The sequence below is a fragment of the Diadema antillarum genome, unplaced genomic scaffold, assembly GCF_040938485.1.
Source record: "Diadema antillarum isolate AM-2024a unplaced genomic scaffold, OU_Dant_1.0 seq00000105_RagTag, whole genome shotgun sequence".
In the NCBI taxonomy this organism is placed as follows: Eukaryota; Metazoa; Echinodermata; class Echinoidea; order Diadematoida; family Diadematidae; genus Diadema; species Diadema antillarum.
Window position 1 is genome coordinate 407,501 of NW_027271191.1, and position 17,049 is coordinate 424,549.

A 17,049-nucleotide genomic window follows, 5' to 3' on the forward strand; every position below is an offset into this window, starting at 1 on the left:
TCTGTTGTCTGATGTATGTGAGAAATGCATTTGCAATGAGCAACAAGAATATGATCACACACACACACACACACACACACACACACACACACACACACACACACACATCATCATCATCATCATCATCGTCATCATCATCATCATCGTTGAACATGGGTATCGATTACTGTTGTCCGTTTGTGAAATTGATTATTTGGGTGTCTATTCATGCACTCTACAAGGAGTTTGAATAGACACGTTGGATATTTTGGCCAAATGAGAGAACCAAGAAAGAAAAAGATTGGTGGAGACAATGAAGAACATACGATATGATCGAAAAAGATTTTGTCATTAATTTCATAACCACACATTTTGATCCGTGATCGCCCTGGTAATATATTGATAAAATATCCATTTTAAAACATTCAAGTGTGAAAACTATTTTTTTTTAAAAATTCACATTATTGTCTATCTTGATTGCAGTGTCTTTCAAATAAAACATTTTTATCTCGGCCAGTAGTTGAAGCCAATTACATTTGGGGGTCATGAGGTCAAAGTTTTTTTCCCAACCGGTGTATCTCAAAATAATTACATGTATATTGTTATAGAACAGTATATCATTTACTCATTATTTATCTAGCGATCCACGTCCGACAAGCTTTGCTTTTTAGTGGATCACTATTTTCCATAATCAAATTTATTTTCCGCTCGCCCACGAAGTATTTATACAGTGTTTTTCCTAAATATTGTACATGTTATATGTTGTTCTATAATTTGTCTCGTATATATATTACATGAACCTTTTGCAAACGTTTGAACAATATTATTTCATCACATGTATACTTTGTACTATGTTTTTTGATTTTCGATGATTGGAAATAAACTATGATTGAATTGAAAAAAAAAAGTTCAAAGGGTTTTAAAGGATATAAAATAAGCTTGATTTCACAATAACTCAACAATAAATGATCGGATTTTTAGCAAACAATGCATTGTGTACCTGATAAAAGCTTATTTTGTCACAATCATAGTTGCAATTTACCTGTTAGATTACACTTTCGTCAACTGGATCTGTAGGTTTCTTCAGACCGATCGCTGTGAGAGGTAAACCGGTAAAAATGCAACCGATTGTGACGAAATGAACTTTTACCCAGTTGGCTTTCCAATCAGATGACTCTTTTCAGCGAAATGCACAGTGTAGATGCTTCTATTATACCCCTTATAGGTTTGTGTTGAAATGGCGAATATTTTAGTCATGGCTGCTTGGCGGAGGTGTGCTTACTCTGAGTGCTCCTCTATGTAGTTCTACGATATCCTTGAAACATGTCCAGATGAATCACACTGTGCACTCCCCTATATGTTAAGAAAAACATTAAATTTTCATGTCATGTTATCAGAATGCTGACACATGCCAAGATTTTTTTGCACTGATGTTGTGAAAAACTCACCCTGCTAAGATAATGTATCATCAAATCCATGTTATACTGACGTAGTTTTGACGCCAACCAAACAGTACGTTACAGCACTCTCAATCCTACCTTATAAAAGCAGAAAAAGAGCGAGCAAATCTCAATGTGTTAGTGTAGCCGTCACGTGTATCAAAACGAACTGGATGAAAGGCTATTGCTGTGTTAGAGCAAATGACATTCGCCGGCAGAAATACCAACTATCGTACTTGTAACAATCTACAGATCACGTGGTGTGACTATCAATGATCAAGGTCTGGATATTCGGAGCGATAATCAGGACTTATTGTTCTGTGGTGGGATCAAAGTTCTTCATTCCTGCACATACAGATGCTGAATTTGAATCCCATACGGAGCATATACTTCTTTGGGAAAAAGCACTCTGTTTTATCTACTGTGTTCATTTCCACTAGAAGTACAAGGGGATATACTTGACAGTGCGTGGGTAATAATGGCAGTGTTCTCTATAAAATGGAAAGGACAACACGAGTCATCAGACAGTACAAGGCCGTATCACTGTCCATGGAACATTCTCTAAGGTACAAATTCAGTGTATATCTAGGCCAATTATTTATCCTGATCATTATTGTTTGGAGAAAGCAGTGATTGCCTGCTTCTCCGCATAGAGTAACAATTTCAGTGTAGAAAGCAAAGACAAAAATTATGCATCAATAAATCCGCACAGTGAGAGAATGGAAGACCGCAAAAATGGCCTTTTTCTTACGAAACAAAATAATTATCTGCTTACACGAGAATCACAATCACAGATAAAGATGATGAATAAAGACAAACGTGATACAGAATTAAAAAAGTAGCGCTAGTCACTGCTGACTATCTTGAACGGAATCCAAACAGCACCTGACATAAGCTCTTTTTGTCACGTGATCGAATGTTTGGGGGCATCATTATTGGAGAATTTATGAATCGTTTAGTGTGTTACATTACAACATTAAATCTCTATAATACACTCATATTTCATGATATTTGGTTTAGATTCCGCGAAAGATATATTCAAGGTATTCTCGGTAACGTCAGTTTCTTAATTAAACGAGAATTATTCGGAAACTCGTATTGCGAACAAAAAGAATGAAGAATGATCACCTCGTAAGAGTGAGCATGATTCTATGTACAGAGGGAAGTGGCGGAGAGGGCAGCGAGAGAGGGGGAGGAAGGGAAAACAAACAGAGAAAAGGAAACGTTGATACAACATGGTGCTAGGGGAGACGTGGTACTGTTGGACGCATTCCTCCACATAATCACACTGCTAGCTACATTATGTCAGAGTTACTATTTCCAGCAACAGTCTTGAGCCGGCGAGCTCTACAAGTGTGTTTCCATACTGGTACGCTTTTTTATGAGGCTGCGTGTGTACACTTGTGTATGTTCGTGTGTGTGTAGAACGAACCGCACTTTAATCATGCCCACATCTTCACAATATCAATTGCGTTCAGTCGCCTTTTTTGTGTGTGTGATTGACAGGCTGTCGTTGCAATCCTACGTTTGGGACAGCAGAAATAATAACGTCACTTCGTGCCTACGAAAAACCCGTGCTGCAGAACGTGTAACAACATCGCTACCAGATGTTGGAGCTGAAGGAGCTCCCCATTTCGAGAGCGTACGTAGTGATCAAGCTAGCCGGTGGTGAACGGCATTGCCGGCAGACCAACCATGCACAGGATCGCATCCATGCTAATAAACCCCCCACGACAAGCGTATACGTGAGTGCCTGATTAATGCCAGTCAGGAGAGCACGATCCGGCGAGCCTTATGAATACTACATGATTCCACTGCCGCTATAATTATCCGTGGATTGCTTCCTAAATTGCTTGATTGCAGTGACTTGCTGCATTGAGAAAGCTAATTCAGGGAGAAGGAGAAGAAAATCTCCGTGTGCCCTTCATTGGTCATAATGTGTTTCCTTTAATCCTTTCACCTTTCCTTTGTTCCTTTCAAATGTTTTTCTTTGTAAGTAGTTGTTAGCTCTGATAATCATTATCTTAAACGAAACATACATTAACGAAAGAGTCAACTGCTCGGATAACGTAAGTTGTTCTGCCCGTTTTTGTTTTTGTTTTTTTTTTTCTCTCTCTCTGTAGGGTTAATTATACATACATGGATAAAGGAGAATGCTGTTCTATTCCGCATCATTCGCAGCTCCGTCGGCAGATTTACCCGATTTGAAAAAGAAAGATAAGTAAGCTTAAACCGAGTCGGTGTCCCGGCATCATCTCCCCCCCCCCCCCATCTCCCTTTCTCTCTCTCTCTCTCTATCTCTCTGTATCTCTTATTTCCGTTCTATTTTGGATGAGCTTACAGGCACGCACTAAACAGGACGAGTTTTTTTTTATTTAAAGCTCATCAATTTTTTCTTCTTCTGAAAAGAAATGAATAACTTCTTCTCTAAATCCTCTCGTATGTTATCTTAAAAGGGAAAGTGTCATGCAAGTCATTTATGTCACGTGCATCACGCAAGCATCTATAGGAGTCACTACGGGCCACGCTCTCGCGGGGAAAAAAAATTGTTCATCTTTGTAGATGAGGGCCAAGATTACATGAGCAGTTTAGCAATGATCGGTCTAATCAGAGGACTTCCCAAAGATGGGCATTGAATGAATATGATCTGTGGTGCACAAACCAGATAACATTATCTGAATTATGCATGGTGTCTGAACTGATCAATACGTTTCTCACTGGGTGATATCCAGAGATGTCGGCAATGTTTCAGCGAGGGTTTGACTGAAACTAAATTGCAGGGCAGACACGTTCTGCCCTCCCACAAACAGTCTTACACATTCATCATGCAAAGGTGCACTTTTGAGTATTGTATAAGCAAACGATAGGGATACATTCATAATGTGTGTTTGTTTCATGGCGTTACGGAGTTTATATTCCATTTGCATACTGGTTTGCGATCATCAGATGACAGAACAAGCCGTCTTTCAGGAGGTTGAAAGGAAGATTATACACAATCCAGAGAATGTTTTCAGTTTTCTAAAATGGAACATTGAAAGATAGCACATTAGACACTTTGCCTTAATCATCCACGTCCGTACACATGGAGTCAAATCATCAATGAAATCTAAAGCTATCATCTCGGAAAGGATAACTTTGAAACTGACACCACGAAAACGTTAAATGCATCAAAGGGCTTCTGTCCAGATGCCTTACTGTACTATAGCATTTAGCTAAATGAAAGAGAGATGAATGGACGGAAAGACCGATGCATCGCGATGGAGAGACTGAAACAGACAGACAGACAGAGAGACAGACAAAAAGAGAGGGGGTTATAAGTTGAAATATGTTTCAGTCTTTTCTTTTTTTAGTCACGTAATGATACTATAGATTTACTATGAAATGCTAGGAAAACTACCGATGCTGGCAACCAAGAGTCTTTCATCACCAAAGAGCGTCCGAAACAGACATAAATGTATAACAGACATGATAGACCACTTTATAATGATATTAAAATTTTCATACACGCATTATTTATAACAAAAGTTATTCCTGATTGATTGAAAACCAAAGACGAAGCAACAGCTAATTCATGCAATCTGGATTCCTAGTACAGTTGTAGTACGGAACTCCGTATACCTATATAGATAGATGGGATAGCTGCTCACTAGATCTTAGGAGGAAGACAAACAACAGCAACTATCCCTATGACTTTGAATACATTTGTAAACCTGCCTATTATAGAGGAGAAAGGTCAAATCAAATTCAAAACGTTCTGAGCGTTTTGGTTCGTCATGTATACTGCCGCGTGCATTCATACATATAAATATTTCTTTTCCCTGGGAGCAATTTTAGCCGTTGCACGAAAAAGGCAAAATTCGTCTTCACAGCACTTGCATAATCATGATAATGGCATGAGAGTCCAGCAGAGGTTAAAACATATTGAGACGGCATCTTCAATATATCAGCGTTCGGGTCCTATACAGAATGGAGCACATCACGATAAGTGCGATTAATTGAAACACCTGTCGACTTCACAAAAGTAAGAATCTAGAGCTTTATCAGTATATCGCTTCGATATTTCATCAACCTGAAGCAAGTCTTGCGTCAGCAATTCGTTTTGTTTAGTTTTCTTACATTCTATTATGAGATCCGTTTCTTTTGCATTTTGTTTGAGGGATAGATGTGGGGAACGCTTGTTCAACAAATTAAGAGAGAAAAATGGCCTAACACGTACAAATATTATAACTGTAAATAAATAGAAACCTAATGAGAAGAACGCCAATTCTCTTTATGTTCTTGTTTGATTGCATTATGATTGAATAGATGCCCTCTCCCCTTCCCCCTCCCCCTCCCCCCCCCCCCCAAAAAAAAAATGGAGTGATATCAAGAAGTATGATAAAAGAAGTAATATGAACGGTCGTAAGTAAACATCATGTTGACACTTTGGCGAACATGAGTATTTTTGTGTCAAATCTAAACTTTTTTTTTACTCTTTCATTAAACAGTAAACAGTGACTTTGGGTTGGTCCCAAACACGAGTCAATAGGGGCAAATCCTCGGAGCTGGGGGACTATTTTGAGTACGTCAATACGAGAAACAATGCGGCATAGATGGAACAAACAAATTTCTCACACAAAACAACGACAATAAGCTTGAAACTGAAAGAAGCACATTAAAGTCCAGATGGTTGACGATGTGATCAGATAATATCTACCTTAATGCTTTCCATTTTTCTATGTAATAGAAAGGGTAAGTAATAAGATGAAATGCAAACATGAAAGTCATTAGAAAGGATAAGGAATGCCATGGAGTGCAAATAATTATGAAAGTCACGTATACACACGGGCTTGCGGTATCCATCCCAATATGCAGGACCGAGGGGAGATATTGTGTGATATAGGGCATAATTCTTCAACTAGAATGTGAAAATAAAGGATGTTTCCAGCTGTTTTCCTCATAATTCTCATGACACCAGTCCACTTCAAGGTCCCATCAAATTGAAGGTACGAGGAGGTAAGTGGAATAGATTGCGGAGAATGAGTATGCTACTACAGCCTGTTTAATGAGATCGGTCATTTGCAGAAACAGTCTAGTTAATGAAAATGTTGCAATTCACTCAATTAGTTCGGTCAGTCACCAGAGGGAAAATGAATCTGCTTTGGTTTCTGAAGTTATGGATCATAGATAAGAAGCAAGTGAGTGTCTGGTTAGTAGCTGTACAATGTCATGGTGACAAAATCTAGCCCTTGCATGTATAAGAATACTCGTCTGAAAAGGACAAAGTTGAACGGCATCGTTGACAATCAAGAATGGTTCGAAATAAAAAGCATAAGAGCCAAAGATATGAAGTGTGCTTAGGAAACAGGAAATGATACTTAACGCTAAGTTTTTCGTAAGAGGACATTACATTAGACATTACACATAATGAATTTAACTTGACATAAGCGGAACCTTTAATAAAGCTTTTATTCGATAGTTTTCGCGTTTAAAGGGGAACGGCAGGGAAATTCCGTTCCAAACGTTTAGCTCGTGATGATTATTAGCTCAATGGATTTCACGTTTATCTGGGATAGAGAGAGAGGGGATGAGAGTGAGGGAGGGAGGGAGGGAGAGAGAGAGAGAGGGAGAGAGAGAGAGAGAGAGAGAGAGAGAGACGACGCCACCACTGATCATTGTTAATGGGTCCGAGAGCGTGGCTTGTGCAATCGGATAGCCGCTCGGGGACAAACGGGGGCATCGCGCCTTCTTGAGGAGTGCCACGAATACGAATATTAACGCCGGGCGACGTGAGGCGCTGTTCCAGGATCATAAAACATATGATTTTTATATAACTCCCCGGTATTTGCCGCAATTACATATCTTCTTCTAGTTTTTATAATTCATTCAATCATATGTTTGTATTTTCTTTATTAAGAAATTATGATTATATGTTCGTAAAGTTGGCGAAAACTTCGGGAAAATGTTGATTATATCTGTATACGATGACTGGAAATTGCACGATGCCAATTCGGTCGATATGTAACCACGTAATTGCAAAGGTAAAATGTGCCTCACACCGATATTACAAGACATATGCTAATGAGTAATGACGGATTCATAAACCACGCGACCCAATACGGAGAAAAAAAAATATGTATATATTATGTATCTACCTTCCTCTACGTTTATCGTTTACAATCTACATGATCTATAATTCCTATGAAAATGATTCACACAGACACGCATATAGAGTATATTATAATATGCTTCACATGCTTTTTATGTGATGGTGGGTGATGGTCTCTCCATTATGTGTATTGCATAGAACCAAAATTCGATCATTATCGTAATAAAAGACTGATAGAATTTTGTCAGGAACAATACAACGACAACATCAACAAATGTCAAACTATGATGTCAACAAATTCCACATTAGTTTTCTAGTACAGCATTTTCCTCATCTTTTTTAAGTTCTCAATGCCTATGTGCATTGTACGAACTTCATACATTTTAAACTGGAAAATGTAACATAAGCATACATTGCAGTGTATCTATAGGTGCTTGTTACGATGCAAATTACAAGATTTCAAAATTATGTCGAATATCATATACATCATGTCTTTTCATCACATATCATACTTGTCTTGTCATACTTTTTGCTATTGAAAATTATGAAAACTTCTGATTTAATTGTTGAAAGAAAAACACAATAAAAACAACATTTCTTATATTCAAAGATATATGGACCATTCCATTTTGGCTGATCTTTGCTTTTCTAAAAGTTACTCATCTTGAACATTAGTCTCAAATTTACATATCACATCTCTACAAGAATTCGGAAGTTTAATGGATATTTCGTTTTTCATTACATGTCAGCACTGATAAAGCGCCAAAATGTGACGAGCGTTTGACAGAAATGTCGTGGAAAGAAATGGCGGGGCCCGGTGGCTGTATTCATCTGCATCAGAATCAGACTAAAAATCCTGAAAACCTTAAAGACAAAAAAAAAATGCCCTGGGAGTCAATTTCTCTCTCCGCTGCAGATATTGACTTGATGGATCATATTTGCAACAGAATTTAGTTTGTTTAAACTCGATTGGAGGAATACAGAGGCAGAATACAGAAATATAGAAGCAAAATCTTTTCGGCTGTTTTAGCCAAAATACTAAGTATTGGAGGATAATGTATAGTGACTTTTCCTGTCGTATGGGATCACGCATACACACACGACATTGTGATTTTGTCGAGATAATTGGAGCTTAAAGCACTGTAGGAAAAAAAAAATATTGCATGTAGCGCGGGGAGCAAGAACGAAGAACATGTGTTTTTATTCTTCGGCTTTTTAAACGCATACAGGCGAATTCGCATGTTTTCACTGAGAAATATTCAAGTATTCACACATATTCACCCACTGTTTAGCTTAATAACTGCAGGTCAGAAGGAAAGAGAAAGCAAAGGAGAGAGAAGAAAAATATAGAAAGCAAAAGCACGGACAGGTGTATTGCTTTTAACGATTTAAGATTGATGACGGCAGAAATAAATCAAGTGTATGGAGCAGTCCCACGTAAATGCATTTTGCATATACTTAAACGATATCAATGCATGTTTTATTCGATAAGTCTGGTTTCCAGCGCCGGGAAAAGCTTCTGTCTCAGCTAAGCACCGGTGAATGTATCGAAAAAGCGCTGAAACGTGATGGATACATCTTCGTAAGCTTTTATTCATGCATAAACGTTGATGTCTCGCATGTAACCTCGCTTCTCTTTCTATGCCCCATCTCTCCCTCTCTCCCACTACTATACCCATTTCCCATCGTTCGCTGCGCAAAGTGCAAGAGTGAAGATGAATCTTGAAAGCAGAAATTGAAATACGGGAAAGCCGAATTCAATAAACTACATGAAAGCCCCCGCTTCCTTTACTCAATGAATGAACAGAACGAGCAATGGCCATCGTTTTTTTTTACTTGCACTGTGAGTCCGCTGTAAGTCTCTATTCTATTGAGACCGTATATAATATGACGATCTCAGTTGAGAAAGGAAGAGATGTTGAATACATTTCAAGCAAAGACAAATTTGAATCGCCCCCTTCACCTCAAGAAAGAGGGGTATGATGTGCATTGACATTAATGGATGGAAAAATGAATGGTCTTCAGAATTTCTCAGATACAGTAATCTCAAATGATTTAGAACTATCATCAAACCGCAAACCACAGTAGCCAAGGAAATGTTTTCTATTTGTAATACCTGTGGTTCACTATGAAACATACATACTGAATGTTTATGCTTAGATCATAATAGTACATATCATTATGTGACTCAAGCCCATATGAGTTATAGGAATGATTTATTTAGCGATGGTGAAAGCGATACAGAAACAATGCACAATTTCTCATAGGGGTATCACTAGGAAATTATGTGCTCATTTCCTCGAAGACGACGAAGGTGTCTTTGTGCTACGCAAGGTGTACGAGATAAAATGTTAATATTTCATAATGCCTGGTTGATGATATAACCGCACACTATCTGTTTTGATCTCACTTCAAAGATTCTGTTTGACGATGAATGATTCACTCCAAACTCCAATTCTGGAAAAAAAAAATTGCATTCGGTCTGTTGATTAAAGCCCATCTAGCTCTTGTTTGAGTGATTGTGTCATTGTACAGTTAATGTGTAGATTAATCGCAATTAACAATTTGCACTTCAAGTCTTGCATCACCCAGGTGGCAGTTTAATGCTTAAAAACGGAATTCAAAGACAAGGTGTGTGTGTGTTTTTTGTTTGTTTGTTTGTTTGTTTGTTTGTTTGTTTTTTTGGGGGGGGGACAGATAGTTTCTAGTATAGCTCTTATAGGTCATGATTTAACTAAGAATGATAACAATCGAACTTTTCAACCCGTTGCCCCTGTATTTGGGCAGTGTGCCCGACTTTCATATTTCGATTTGCAGCTGATTCCTGCTATGAATTCTACCCCCCCCCCCCAGAAAGAAAGAGAAAAAAACAAAGGCAAAAAACAGAAGCCTGTGCTGTGCTCTGACGCTATACTACAAAGTCAATATTGTGGCCAAAAGAAGAGAAAGACGAAGGTTGGGGAAAAGAAGAAGAAAGAACACGAAAAGAGCCTCTTAAGCCCTAGCAGCCTTTCTTGGGGGCAGACAACATGACATGCAGACCACCGGTCGAACGTCATGCGGTAAGCACGAGAGGCCAAGCTAGGACAAGCAGCAAATAGGGCAGACTTAAAAGACGTTGTCATGCACTTGACTTATTTCCCTGACAAAAACAAGTTTCAAAAATCCAAAGATGATTAACAAAGGAATAGTGTGTTTCTCCCCCGTTAGTGTCCAATTATTCTTTCCTTTGGGAATAAATTTACACACTGTACACAAAGGCTGTGAATTGTGCGCCGATGATTGTGTGTGTGTGTGTGGGGGGGTATGTGTGTGTGCGTGTGCGTGTGTGTGTGCATGTTTGTATTTTTGGATTTTATTGATCGGAAGAACAATGCCATTCTCGTTTCCACAATTCTAATTGTGCATATACACTACAAAATCAATCATTCTTGATATCACTAGAAATAAAGACGTCTGACGATGTTGTAACATATAATTTATATGTGAAGCATAATCTGTGTAAACATCGATACAATTCAAAGTCACACCCTAAAGAACCCAGGGAAAAGAAAAGAAAAACGTCGATGATAAATCAGCAAAAGGAATCAAAAGGCAAAAGACAAAAAAGACCAACAAAAACAAAAAAACGACAAAAAGAACACTGGAATTTAAAAACAAGATTGAGAGAAAGAACAGGGAGGTGTAACTAGACTGGAAATGCAGTCACCATCGACATTCACGTGAATCAGTATAAACCAACCCTGGGCTGAAGGTGGGCAAGCTGAGGGGGAAGCACTAGCCACTGGAATCGCTAGGGGAAGACGTGGAGGATTCTTCAAGTTGCCCAAAGAGTGTAAAAAGTTGTAGTATTTCCACGACGACAACGGTAAATACGTAAGAAGCCAAAAAGATCTCGACGGTATTTGTGGATTTTGATGCGTTCTTTCACGTTGACAACCAAACGACGTGTGTTATTACAGGTTATTCATATTTGGGATGATCATCGTAGCTTTCATTATTCTCGTTAGTAGTAATAGTAGAGGCAGCAGAAGTTTTACCAATGCCTGCTTTAATGCCATCATCATCATTACCCACAACCTATCATATGATTTTATGATGTATTGTATCATATCATGATATGATGTGATATTATGATATGATGTGATATTATGATATGATATGATATATGATATGATATGATATGATATATGATATGATATGATATCAGTCAGTTCGATAAGCATAATACGAACTGACTCGCATCCTTACACATATCATCGAAATCGATGGACAGCCACATATGATATGATATGATATGATATGATATGATATGATATGATATGGCATGGCATGATACAATATGATATGATATGGCATGATATGATAATAACTATTGTATGATAATTATGATATATAGATATTTTATAATATGATAGATTATGTGATTATAACGACGATATGATTACCCTCATCAAAATCAAATCTTCGACAGACTCCCATTCAGTGTCACTGTCATCACCCCTATCATTTACACTACTTGTTGTACATTGTAAGGCCTACATCTAGTATACTCAAGTAGCTTATTTGGCTGCGATGTATAGTGTTTCATCCCGCCCAAGCTTTTTGGCTCATGATGGAGCATCAGTAAATGACGACAGCTAAACTTTGACACTAATCAGGAAGACAAGCTTCGATTGTCCTCTGCGAATGTTTACTATTCGTGGGAAATATATCTGCCGTTGGATTTTGCCATCCATCGTCTGTGGGATCTCTCCCTCTCTCTCTATGTCTCTCTCTCTCTCTCTCTCTCTCTCTCTCTGGCTCTTTATATATCTAAATATCTACATATTTTCCTCTGTCTCTTTCACTTTCTCTGTCTAATTCTCTTTCTCTTTCTCTGTTTATCTCTTATATCCGTTTCTCTCTCTCTTCTATCTTTCTTTGTCTCTCTTTCCACTTATATCCCTTTCTATTCCCTCTTTCCTTTCTATATGGATTTCAACGTCTCATATGCCCGAGCCGGTTCAGCTATTGCACCCTTACATCTTTCAGATCGACTTACTCCTTGACAAATTTCGTCAACTGTAGAGAGAACCACTGAGACAGTTCAAATAAACACGGTGTGCCGTCTAATTTGACGATGTTGCTTCGACGTCCACCACCCATGTCCAATACTTTGATGCGTTCATCTATTGGTTTCCTCCTGTGAAGCTTTCTCTCATATATTAAATTTTGTGTCAGAAAAGTTTCCTTCTTCACATTCTTTTGTGGATACTAACAGAAGAGGTATAAAAGTATCAGCAAAGAATGATTTTCTTTATGAGTGCGACTTTGATAAGCTAACATTCAAGTGCGTTCTCCCAGTTTGATGTTACAAAACTGAACTTTAATGTTAAATGCGACTTTGTTTATACTCCGTATAACTTCGATATGTGTGATCGAGCCTAAATGAATGTGCAAAAGGTTTTTCTCTTTAACAGGAAGTGTAATCATTGTTTTTCTCTCTTCTAAGGCCTGGGTGAATAATTGTTCTTTAGAGATTTTCACATCCAATGTTTGATTTTCATCGTTATCATTATTTTTTGAATACATTCGGTAGTATAGTAATCACTTGTATCCAGCAAAGGATAAGTAGAGAAGTAGAAGTTTACGGTTCAATGCTATTTACGGCAGATAGCAACTCTTAATGATAACATCTACCATCAGAACAAATTTTCCTGATGTAATACTGTAATAAGAGCTTTCAGTCACCCCGATATTATGAGATGTGAGTGTGTACAAAGAATCACTTGGTTCGGAATTCTCACCATACCATCTCTCCACAAATGGAAATTCCAAGTTGCAAACGGAATGATATTATACTGTCATGAGTTTTTTAACCAAAGAATGTTTAGTCGATTCGTTCCACCAACATAGCTATCATTGCTTAAACTGTCTGTGGGTGGTTTCCTGATTTTTCAGTTGTAATTGCATCTATTTAATGTTTATATTCCACATGCACGCGCACATGCATTATCATCCAAAAACATGCAACACCATGAACACACACATACTAAATCACTGAGTCAGAAAGATGATTAGACTATAATGGTGACTATTAATTGACAGTCAAGGTCACCCTGGAGGCAAAAACTGTTTCCACGTGGTCTCTACAACAGACAGCCAGTTTGCTAGGCAACATAGCTAAACAGATTACCTCCGCATGACTTACATTAAGCGCAGTTTCAAACCGGTGTAATGTGAAGCATGGCTTTCCAGCACTTTATATTTGACTTTGTGAAGCAGAAAGTTTGCAAAGTAGGTCATATAAATTTGACACTTACACATGACTTCAGCCATTGTTTAGGTCAAGCTTTTAAGTGAAACATTTGCAAGGCGATACACGATTTACGCATTTAATCTAATAAAACTGGCTCATTGAATACATCCATTTTATGTAGCAGGTGTTCCGCGAGGTCTCATTAAGATATATTTGGTACAATCTGAACAAATTATCACAATCATTTTCCTATCGTTTCAGTCTGATAACCCGACCCGTTCCTTCCGCTTTGCACACATACTTGATCTGAAATGCATAGACACACCATGATGTGAATACTATCTCTTCAGCCCATGATGCACCGATCTGTTTACGACATGTCATCCCAGTGGCGGATCCAGAGGGGGGCGCAACCGGCGTACGCCCCCCTTTATTATTTCGTTAAAAACAAAAGAAATAAAAAGAGAAAAATGAAATGAAACCCGGAAGTGGCACCAGAAATATCAGTCACGCCCCCCCCCCCCCTTTACAGAATTCCTGGATCCGCCCCTGTGATCCACACATGCTAAGGATGAACACTATACAGTATAGTAAGTGGTTGCCTTGATCGCGTCGCGGGATTCACCTGCACAATTCCTTTTGAGCCCATATGATATTATTCAAACAAAATATTGACCAACACCAAGAAAACACTCATAATCTTCCCCTTCCTTCCCGTGAAACATTCAGCGACTTTGTTTTGTTTTGTTTTTGTTTTTGTTTTTTCTCGTTTTGGGCCGAGTACGCCCTTTGATGGACATTTTCGACTTTTTCTTCGCCTTTCCCTATTTTCGTGGTCCAATCAATACCTGCGCACGTCATATTCCACGTGCAGGGAGAAAGCTGGCATTTATTTCGTCCGATGTCGAGTGGCGGGGAGCCGTCTCGAGTGGCTTGAGAGTGTTCAGGACTGAAAGTAGCATAAACTATGTGATTTATGCAGCTGGTGTAGAAAGGCATTTCATTTTATTTTCTTTGGCTTCGCGTTCTATGGATATTGGTTTGGTTCTTTCCTGTTCTAAAAGAGAATAAAAACCAAATATATACGTGGATTTTGAGAAAAATTGAATGTACATGGGTTATCTCATTTGGGTAAGCACTTGAATTGCCTTTTTCTGAAAGCAGGGGGAATAATATTCATGCTATTGTAGTAACATATGTCATTTGCAATTTGAGGAATTGTGTTCTTTTCATATAAATTGCAATTTTGTGAAATTCTCTTCATAATTTCATATCGTAGTCCATGCGTGACGTCACAAAATGTGACGGCGGCACCGAAACTTCAAAAATGCATAACTTTTGAACAGATCTTCCTATTTACCTCAAACTTTGCTAGTGTTCTACTAATATTGCAGCAGTCATTCAATCCACATATAATGAATAGGTTTCATTCCCCTCTAAGTTAACACGTGGACAGGTTGTTCTCTTTTAGATGTGCGCTTGGCAAGGTGACTTGTTGGAGAAGTATACGACAATGACGTTCTGCCTCGAAAACGCGAATACTAGTAATGGCTGTACAGGGTCTTGATAAATTAGTCAAGGCGATACCATGACTACGTTGAAGCAACACCTTTCAGAAGAGACACCTTTTTTTACATAGTGGAGTTTCTGGCTTTCAGTGCTATCCATAAACTAATGTAAGAATCTGATAAGTTGGTAATGGCACTGCCAATTTTTGTTGCTATTGCGTGTTCCCCACAAATGGAGATACCTATCTACATAATCCTGTTTACGGTAATACGATCCTATACCCGTGGGAACTGTGCTTTTTACTATACCGTCATCAACTTGCTCGTCTTTTCCTTTTTTCTAACTGTTTAAATGACCTTGGTTTGTAACCATCATTCGACAATCAGACAAATTAATATGATGGAATGCCATTAGCCTTGCAATTTCTCGCGTCTTTCCTGGAATATTATCGCCGTAAACACTCAATTCTTCGAAACCCTCGATTACTACAAGTTGTATGGAAAAGAAATTGAGGTCGGCGGGATTTCGCTACCATGAAGAACCACAAGGCATGGTATACGTCTACTACATGTATTTCCATTTTTATGCAAGGTACAGACTTGAATAGGACTCAACTCTGATGGTGAACTTTTACATTTCCTCCTTCACACAAAAGAGCGAAACTGCACGCTGCACAGTGTGAAGCTTGAAGGCGAGAGTGCGATTCCAGTCGTACGTTTGCACACGCACTCACTCTCTATCCGACGGGGATATCGACAGATTCCCTCGGCAAAGATACATGAGGTTGCTAAGCAACCCGCATCATTGATAAAAACCGAGATGTACGAATGTGTGCCTCCCCTCGTGTGTTCCTCTTCTCAGCAAAGGAGAAGGATGAAATGGCAGGATTGTAAGTGAGAGAGAGAGACATAGAAAGAGATGAGAGGGAAAGACAGAGAGAGAGAGAGGGAGAGACAGATGCACACAAACTCGCACAAACACACACACACACACACACACACACACACACAACACTATTTAAACCACCTTGACGTTGCTTTCTTTATGAAGCCGCAAGGCTTTGAGCACCTTGTGACTTGCCGCCTTGTGTGCATTCATTATTGTACATTCAACAGCTTTGCAAGCATTAGTAGTATATAGGCCTTCTTACCAAGAGCATGGAGCTACCAGTAGCTCCATGCCAAGAGCAAGATATTACACGGTCATGCACAATATGGTGTGTATGAGGCTGAACAAGACAATGATAGACCTATACTTTTAACGTTATCATTCCTGTGGCTGTGTTGTGAGGTTTAGAATGAAATGAAATTACGGTAGGCGAATATGAAATTTAGGTCATGTGCAAAGTTCTTGAATATGAGATCACAAAAAATCATACCGAGCGTCATGTCTTAACAATGTACGGCCGTTTAAATAGAATATTTGTCTGAATTTCACTCCCCAATTAGCATTTTGATTGCGGGCCAATCATCTTATTCTTCATATCTGGTCAAAAATACCTCAGTCTGGATGAGGGACACCTGTATTACCTTTACCTGGCCTTCTCACATTAGACAACATTACGTAATCATGCATGGCTCTCAGATTAGGTTAGCAACTTTATCATCTCTATTGGACCGACTTCATTATGCCTTTCGTTTGGACACACTTGGCGACTGAAGTAACGACCATCTCAATGTATCTTATCTGCAAAGGCTGGAACAGATATAAGAGAGATAGAGAGAGAGAAATCAAGAAAGAAAGAATTAAGGGGATATAATTGCAGGCGACAGACAGACGGTGAGACAGACAGA

The 17,049-nt window shown here is 38.7% G+C and overlaps 1 protein-coding gene across 1 annotated transcript in view; it reads right to left on the reverse strand.

The window, feature by feature from the left end:
• LOC139726914 (sphingomyelin phosphodiesterase 3-like) overlaps positions 1–17,049 on the reverse strand; it is a 62,071-nt gene that overhangs the window by 39,314 nt on the left and 5,708 nt on the right. The window lies entirely within an intron of this gene.